An 8,343-nucleotide genomic window follows, 5' to 3' on the forward strand; every position below is an offset into this window, starting at 1 on the left:
AAGTAGAAGGTATGTTTCTATGGTGCATTTTCTTAAATTTTATTTTTATTACAGACAGTAAATTCAGTTCACCTTGGCTAGAACTTAAGTTCATAAATTACAGCAGTGATGAAGATGACCCTGGTGGTGGTGTCCTTTCCTGTGTAACTTCAAAATTTCACTGAACAAATGCCAGGAGGAGCCCCAAATAAGATTTCACACTGCTGTAAAACGCACACATCACCTTTCCAGCTTGTAGTGATAGTTCATCATGAGCATCATTTGTTTTCTGTGCAAGAATTTATTCTGCTCATCTTGCTGATGACAAGTTGAGGGAATTTGGGTGACCGCATCTTTTGTGCTGTTTCTGAACTGTGTTTTCTAATGCACAAAAGAAGATGAACTATGGTGCTGATACTGGTTGGAAGAAGCAGGTGAGAGTCTCAGGACTGAGGCAGCAAACAAAGCTCAGCACTTTGGATACAGTGACATAAATGATGTATATGTCTTGAAGGGGATGTGGAAACATCACTCATTAAATAAAGGAAGGAAACTACTCCCATGAGGAATCAGAGGACCGATGAAGGCAGAGTTTGCGTGACAGCATTGTTCATACAAAAATCCGAGTGTGAAGCAACCCCTGGGAAAAAAGTCCAGATGCAGGAAGGTGTTGGCTGGTTTGGGAGCATGGCTGCTCTGAGTCATCACAGGGCAACCTGGTCGGGCCATAGCCCAGGCCGGCCTGCGTGCTGGGCCAGATGAATGAGAGATGACATGGCTAGGCCTTTCCTCCAGATGTTAGCACCCATGCTAGCTGTTCTCTGACATGATGCTGATTTGTGGATCTGGGCCCAGCTTAGATCACCTGGTCTAGTTCTGCATTTTTATTTCTGCTTGAGAACATCTGCTGTAGGGTGCAGGACAGCAGTGGCTCAAGTGCCTGGTTTATTGGCCTCGTCCTGTGAAAGCCCTTGGACTGTAGCTGTGTCTAAGGCTGGCCAGGGTTTCTTGTCCATATTTCAGTGTTGGTCCAATTGCTCTTGCTGATAAAAATTAGTCTAAAGTTAAGATTAGCTTTCGTGTCAGAGAAAGCATGACTTAATATTGAGTGTAGGAGAGATCGTAGAGGTAAGGGAGCACTGCATCGTGCACCTATATTTGCTTTATTTCTAGCTGTGGCCCTGGTGTGTGCCAACAGGATGCTCATGATTGAATTTAGGCTTAGACCATGACCGGGTTCAGGACAGAAATAACTGAGGATCTCTATTACAATATCCTTCATGAACAAACGGGATCGATTTAAGATAGAAGATCCAGGGCTAGACAGAAACTTCTCTCTAGGGTTGCATTCATTTTGGCATAGTGAGAGCTGAAGGTACAGGTTATTTTCCAGGTAGCAGAAAAAGCTGACATGATATTTTAGGGTTAGCAAAGGCTGTTGCCTTTCTTTTAATTTTGATTTGGAGTTGGGTGACATTCTCAGATTAGGGTGACAACTAACATTTGGGCTATGGTTAGGCCATGTGCTGACATTTGCTTCTTAGTCTCTGCCCACCTTAGACCTGTTCTACCTGTGCCCTAATTGTCACTTTTGTCTGTAATAGCCTTAAATGTAACTTGGTGATTCTTTCTACACCCAGCACTACTGCAGGCTCATCAGTCCTTGATTACATGAGTGTTATCCCTCAGTAGACAGAGACTGAATACCGCTTCAAAGACCATAAATATTCCCCTAAACTTTTGTCTCAATTCGAGAAGGCAGTTTTGTGCCTTGACAAAGATGGAGGCAGAGGGCAGAAATCCTGGATCAGCTCTGACAGAGAAGTCACAGTTTGACTGTGCAAGAAAAAGGGTTGCATAATTGTTCTTTTCAATGTACATGGGGACTGGCAAAAAGAACGGAGATACTGACTCAAGTGAAACCTAACTTGCACAGCCTTGGACAGGGGTGTCTGGCTTGCATGTCTTCAGGTGACCGCAGCTGCTTCCTGCTAATTAAAGAGACTTTGATTACTTTCTGAGGACAGAACTTCACCTGTAGATGTGGATATACTGAAAACTGCTATATTTGATACATTCACATTGTCAGAATGAATTTTAGAGTTTCTGGTGGATCTTTTCTTAAATGCACTGAACTAGAAGGTGGGACTGGGTTGGGTCTGGTTCAGTTAGAGAGGCAGAGAAGCCCAGCAGAACCTCAAGGAGTCTAGAGCACGTGGAGCCACTGGGAGATAGTTCATAGGTGGGGTTACCATGAAGGGGCTACTTTCGACTTCCACCTTCCTGTTAGGAACTCTCCTGTAGAAAAATTTGGCTGTGGAAAATAAGAAAAAAAATTATATATTTGGATATTTTAGAACCACAAAAGGAGACAGCAGTGCAGCCCTTTTGCTATTTATGTTCCACAGCCATTCCATGCTCTCAGTTTGGCCCTCCTGCCCTGCTCCCTAAATGATGGTCGGTGTTTCTTTTGGCAGCAAAGGTAACACTGCATGAAAAGAAGTGATGTGTATGACATGGCACTGGGTGGTCAGGCAAGTTAGAAGTAGCAGCGTAACATAATGTGTTTTCACCCCGTAAGAATGAGTCTGGTATACTCTGAATAATAAATTTCCTATCTGTAAATTTGTTGTGCAGAGGAAATGCATATAGGTGGAAAAGATAATTCAAGGTGTGCAATGATGAATGTAGATTTGAAGGACCAAAGTTCAATTTCTGGTCACAGATAACACATTTAGTTTTGATTAAATCACTCCTACCCAGTCACTCAGTCCCCTGTTTGTAACTTGGTGATGAGAAGTGTCTGCTGCAGGGGGCTGTAAATCCAGCAGTGCTACTCCACTGATTAAATAGAGGATGACATAGAGTTGCTGATACAGGCTATGACAATCAGTGGTAACATGGTGAATCTTACACATCTTGAGGACTGATGATCTATATGTGGGTTGCTGCTGGCAGTACAGAATTTTACAGTAGTTTGGGTTGGAAGGGACCTTTAAAGGTCACCTAGTCCAACGCCCTGCAATGAGAAGGGACATCTTCAATGAGATCAGGTTGCTCAGACCCCTGTCCAGCCTGGCCTTGAATGTTTCTAGGGATGGGGCATCTACAACCTCTCTGGGCAATCTGTTCCAGTGTCTCACCCTCACTGTAAAAAATTTCTTCCTTACATCTAGTCTAAATCTACCCTCGTTTAGTTTAAAACCATTACCCCTTGTCCTATCATTACAGACCCTGCTACAAAGTTTGTCCTTTCCTATAGGCCCCCTTTAAGTACTGAAAGGCTGCAATTAAGTCTCCCTGGAGCCTTCTCTTCTCCAGGCTGAACAAGCCCAGCTCTCTCAGCCTGTACTCATAGGAGAGGATTTCCAGCCCTCTGATTGTTTTTGTGGCCCTCCTCTGGACTCGATCCAATAGCTCCATGTCTGTCTTGTACTGGGGATCCCAGAGCTGGACGCAGTACTCCAGGTGGGGTCTCATGAGAGCAGAGTAGAGGGGCAGGATCACCTCCCTCGACCTGCTGGTCACGCTTCTTTTGGTGCAGCCCAGGACACGGTTGGCTTTCTGGGCTGCCAGTGCACACTGCTGGGTCATGCTGAGCTTTTCATTCACCAACACCCCCAAGTCCTTCTCCGCTGGCACCCTGTGGAGTGAGGCTCAACAGCTGAACTCCCTGTCTTTTTGGCTTTATCATTATTTAAGTCAAAGCAGTGTGAGCAGGCTTACCTTACAGGCATCTAACTCTCGTTTTTAATAATGTGAGGTTACTTTAGAAATCCACATCAGGCCCTTCCATGTCTCCAAACTAACAGAAAAAAATAGTGCGTTGATGGCAGATTGTGTCATGGGCAAAATAGTCTTCACTAATTCTTGCCAATTAACACAAACTTTTCATCAGGATTCAGGTACTGAGGAAAAACTCTGGAAATCAACTAAAATGTGCCAGCTGCAGTGGTCAAAATACTACTTCAGTGGCCTCAGGTGGGTCCCTGCCCCCCCAGTGTTGGTTGCCTGCAGCCATGGTCCCTTGGGGGTGTCCTTGTTCTTCTTGCTACTTATTATTCACTGGGTTTTGGTTTGGTTTTGGGTTTTGGGGGTTTTTGGTTTTGGTGTTTGGTTTTTTTTTTTACCAAAAAAGGTTTCAATATAGGGTCAGTGTTTTGGTAAAATAACGTGAAAAAAGATTACCTATGATTTTCCAAAGATCATTCGATAATTTTTGCAGTGACTTAATTCTGAGTCATTTGATTTTCTCAGAACTATGTGTTTTTTTAAGATTATGCTGAGTTCTCTTGAAAACCTTTTCCTACAAATAAACTGAAAGGCCTCCTTTCAATTTTGCTTTGTTTCAAACTTTTATCTGCATCATATAGGATCAAATTTATTACTCTTGTGGCAGGAATGATAAGTGATTGGAAAATATATCATGTAGGGATTGTCGATACTGAAATCTCCAAACCAAGTGATAAGATCAACATTTTACCTCCACTGGTATCCAGTTTCTAATTTGATCATCTGCTGTTTCTCTTGAACTTTTAAAAATGTTCTCCTTATTAGTGCTTCCTTATATTACATTTTAGCAAATAGAATGAAGGCAAAATGACTTGTACTTTCATATATTGTGGCTGAATTTTTACCAGGCACAGGATCATATTCTTCTTTCCTCCCCCGCCCTGAGATTTCTAACAACTAATGTTTTCTTTAGAATTTTTGGAAGAAGCAAACAATAAGGTGAATAAGGTGCAGTTTAGTTCAGGATAATCCAAATTCTCTCTCATTCCTTAACAAGTCTCTGCATGTAGATATTCAACCTCTTTTATTGAATGTTTGCTTAGTTTAGTCAATAGTGCAGAGATGATACAGGCTGTTCAAATTTAATTACTTTTTTGTATTCCTTCATTGGAATATTTCCTTGTATCTGATGTTCCAGAGAATCAGAAGACAAAAGAACAAGGAATGGGAGGGCTCAAGGCACACATCATTCACATATGATGCATTACTTGGGTGTTTCTGCACATCTGTTTACTGTCACAGCCTCTTTCTGTAAAAATCCATTTTATTTTTCTCTTGTAATGCTGTTAGTATGCAGCATCAGAAGAAAGCATTCTTCCCAGTTCCTCACATGTTGAATCAGAGGGATAAATACAACCTGGTGGATCCAAATGTGTTAGGAGTCTGATGATGACGGCAGCCAAACCCTCTTGCTCTGAAAGATTTACAAATCAAGATTGCTTCTGTGTATCATGATGCAATTAGATAAAAGCAGAGAATGGTGGCAACATAACACTACCATGAAAGTTATTATACACTGTTTAAGAGATTTTTCTTTCAAGAGAGGATACGCCCAAATCTAAGCATCAGCTTATGACGGATCAGAATTTCTTGATAATGGAGAAGATGAGTATCATCACTAGATGAAGTCTGAACAGGAGGCCTTCCACTGGTGCTGCTAATAACTATAACCTCCCTCTGTGCTGATGGTCTCTGGCTTAATGCAGTTCATTACAGTGCAGCACAAGACTAACTTTTTAAAAGCATCTGATAGAACATTTATGTTGCTTTTTTATATTACCATCATTATCTCTGTCATTTGGAATTTGAATATGCAATAATTGCAAGAAAGCTTTTTTCTCTCCTAAGAAAGCCACGCATTAGAGGTGACAGAGAAACTTCATGTTAATTGTATAAAAATAGGAGAAGTAGCAGCAGAATTACACATTCACAGTCACACCACCTGTGTTTCTGTCTACTGGTTGCGCTGAAGTAGAATCACAGAATCATTTAGGTTGGAAAAGACCTTTAAGTTCATCAAGTCCAACCGTTAACCTAGCACTGCTAAGTCCACCACTAAACCGTGTCCCTAAGCACCACATCTACACGTCTTTTCAATACCTCCAGGGATGGTGACTCAACCACTTCCCTGGGCAGCCTGTTCCAATGATTGACAACCCTTTCAGTGAAGAATTTTTTCCTAATATCCAATCTAAACCTCCCCTGGCACAACTTGAGGCCATTTCCTCTTGTCCTATTGCTTCTTACTTGGGAGAAGAGACCAACACCCACCTGGCTACAACCTCCTGTCAGGTAGTTGTAGGGAGCAATAAGGTCTCCCCTCAGCCTCCTTTTCTCCAGGCTAAACAGCTCCAGTTCCCTCAGCTGCTCCTCACAAGACTTGTGCTCTAGACCCTTCACAAGCTAGAAGTTTTAAACTTGAATGTGGATAGCTAATAGATTAAAAAAAAAAAATATTTATTTTATCACTATTTAATCTTCTCAAGTTACTTTATAGGAGATTAAAGAGTTTGCTTCAATTTTGTGTTCAAACTTAGGTTTGCTCATTATTATTTTGGCTTTTGATGACTGAGCTTTGTGAAGGAGAGTCATTTGAACCTTGTATGTCTTAATACAGGCAGATACAAAGTCATGGATGTGGGAATAAAAAAATTGCTGAAATAAAATAACTGTGACAAATTTGTAGATAAAAGCAAACAATCAAATCAGTAGGAGTTCCTGGTATGATGCTGATAAAGTGAATAGAGCCCTTGGAGAATATAACCCCTGGAGGAACATGCCCTTCCCCTGCCCACCTCTCCCCCCTGCCCCCGCAAGGTGTTTTTTAGGAAGGACAGTGGCTAGTATATGAATGAATTTCTGGAATGTCATGCATGTGTCTGAAACTTTGAGTACGTTCTCATTTCCACACCAACAGAGACACTGGTATTAGCAGGTTAGTTAGCAGTAAGAGATATACAAAGAATGGAAATTTGGAAACCGTATCTTGTAGGAAGAAAATTAAGATTTGCAAAGTGTTTCATTTAATGTATTTGGAGAAGTAGAAAGATTTTGCAATGGTCTGGTTTTTTCCTAATGAGGCTGAACCTCATCTTGATTCAGATGGGGCTCTTAGTTATAAATGCTCTGAACTTCACTGGAGGAGCCTGCCTTTCTGCCTTGAATTTACTCAAGGGAAAATTGGGAGAATAAACTCAGTAGATCAAAGTTATCCCTCTAAGAAGCATCTCATACAAACCCAATACCCAAGGAAGTGTCTTTTAATAGCAGGGAGTCCTTAAACTCTCAGAAAAGGCATTGCAATAGGTAGGAAGTGAAGCAATGGCCAATTCAGGTAGGTCCCCTGTGTAAAATATAGGTAGCAGATACATGTTTTGGACAGAAGTATCATGAGGATATAATGCGATTTCTGTCCTTTCAACTCACTGAATCAAGAATACCCTCCTCCGCACGTTTCTTTTAAAAAAAAAAAAAAAGTTACATCATGCTGTGGGATCATTTGGACTTGGTAAAAGACTAGCAGAAAAACACTGTGTCCTGCCCTTAACCTGGTGAGTCATTTTACTGTGGGACTTTGGGAGGCTGCAGATGGCTCTACATCCCAGAGGTCAGCTGTGTCTTGCTGGGGAGCTGTGCAGTGTCTGGGCAGCTTCCCTTGGATCATAAACAGAAGTTATCACTGCTTCCCATCCAGGCAGTAGATAGTGCATCAGGGAAGATGTAAACGCAAATAGTGGGGTTCCATCTCTTCCAAAGCAACAAAATCATTGAAAGATTGAAGGCTCGAGAAACTGAATTGTCGGTGCTGCCCTAAGTGGCATCATGGTTCAGGCCATGCTCCACAGTTCAGGCCCAGGGGTCTGACCTATGGTGGCTGCCTACTATGTACAAATATGTCTTTGGGAACTGAAGCTACTATGGTTTCTCCCGTGTTACCTCCCCACCCTTTCTTACACCAACACGTGGTTTATTATGTCTGGATGCTCACTTACTTTCCGGCCAGGTGATGGCTATGAAACAAATGGAACTTGGGGATAGATGTGGTTTTGCACCATCTTTTTTCTCCCTGAGGGATCCTCTTGCCTGGTGTCAGTAGACTAATTCCTGATGCCAGCTGATGTGCTCTTTGAGGACAATGGTTCTTCTCCAGGGGCTTACACAGGCTGGGAACAGCTGAGAGCAGTGTCTTCAGCAGCTGCTGGCTTGCTTCATCTCACTTCTATTCACAGATAAATGTGGGTGCAGAATGGACATAAAGCAAGGCTATTAATATAGAGCATTTATTTGCTTTCTTCTATATCCAAAACTTCACTGAAGCCCTGTGTGCTGTGCTATGCAATCACAGAATCATAGAAATGCATTTTTGTCATGGACTTAGCTTCTTTGACTACTCCTGTTATATGCTGGTAATATGAAAAAGTATTCAGACCTAGAGTAAACATAGCAGGACAAACTGGAAGGCTGCCAAAGGTCCAATAAATAACTAGGAAATAAAAGACATGGTGGAAAATGAAAAGATGTGTCAATCCTTCACATGAGAGTTCATTACAGAGGAACTTAGGTGAGTTTCTG

This window comes from Grus americana, chromosome 3 (assembly GCF_028858705.1).
Source record: "Grus americana isolate bGruAme1 chromosome 3, bGruAme1.mat, whole genome shotgun sequence".
In the NCBI taxonomy this organism is placed as follows: domain Eukaryota; kingdom Metazoa; phylum Chordata; class Aves; order Gruiformes; family Gruidae; genus Grus; species Grus americana.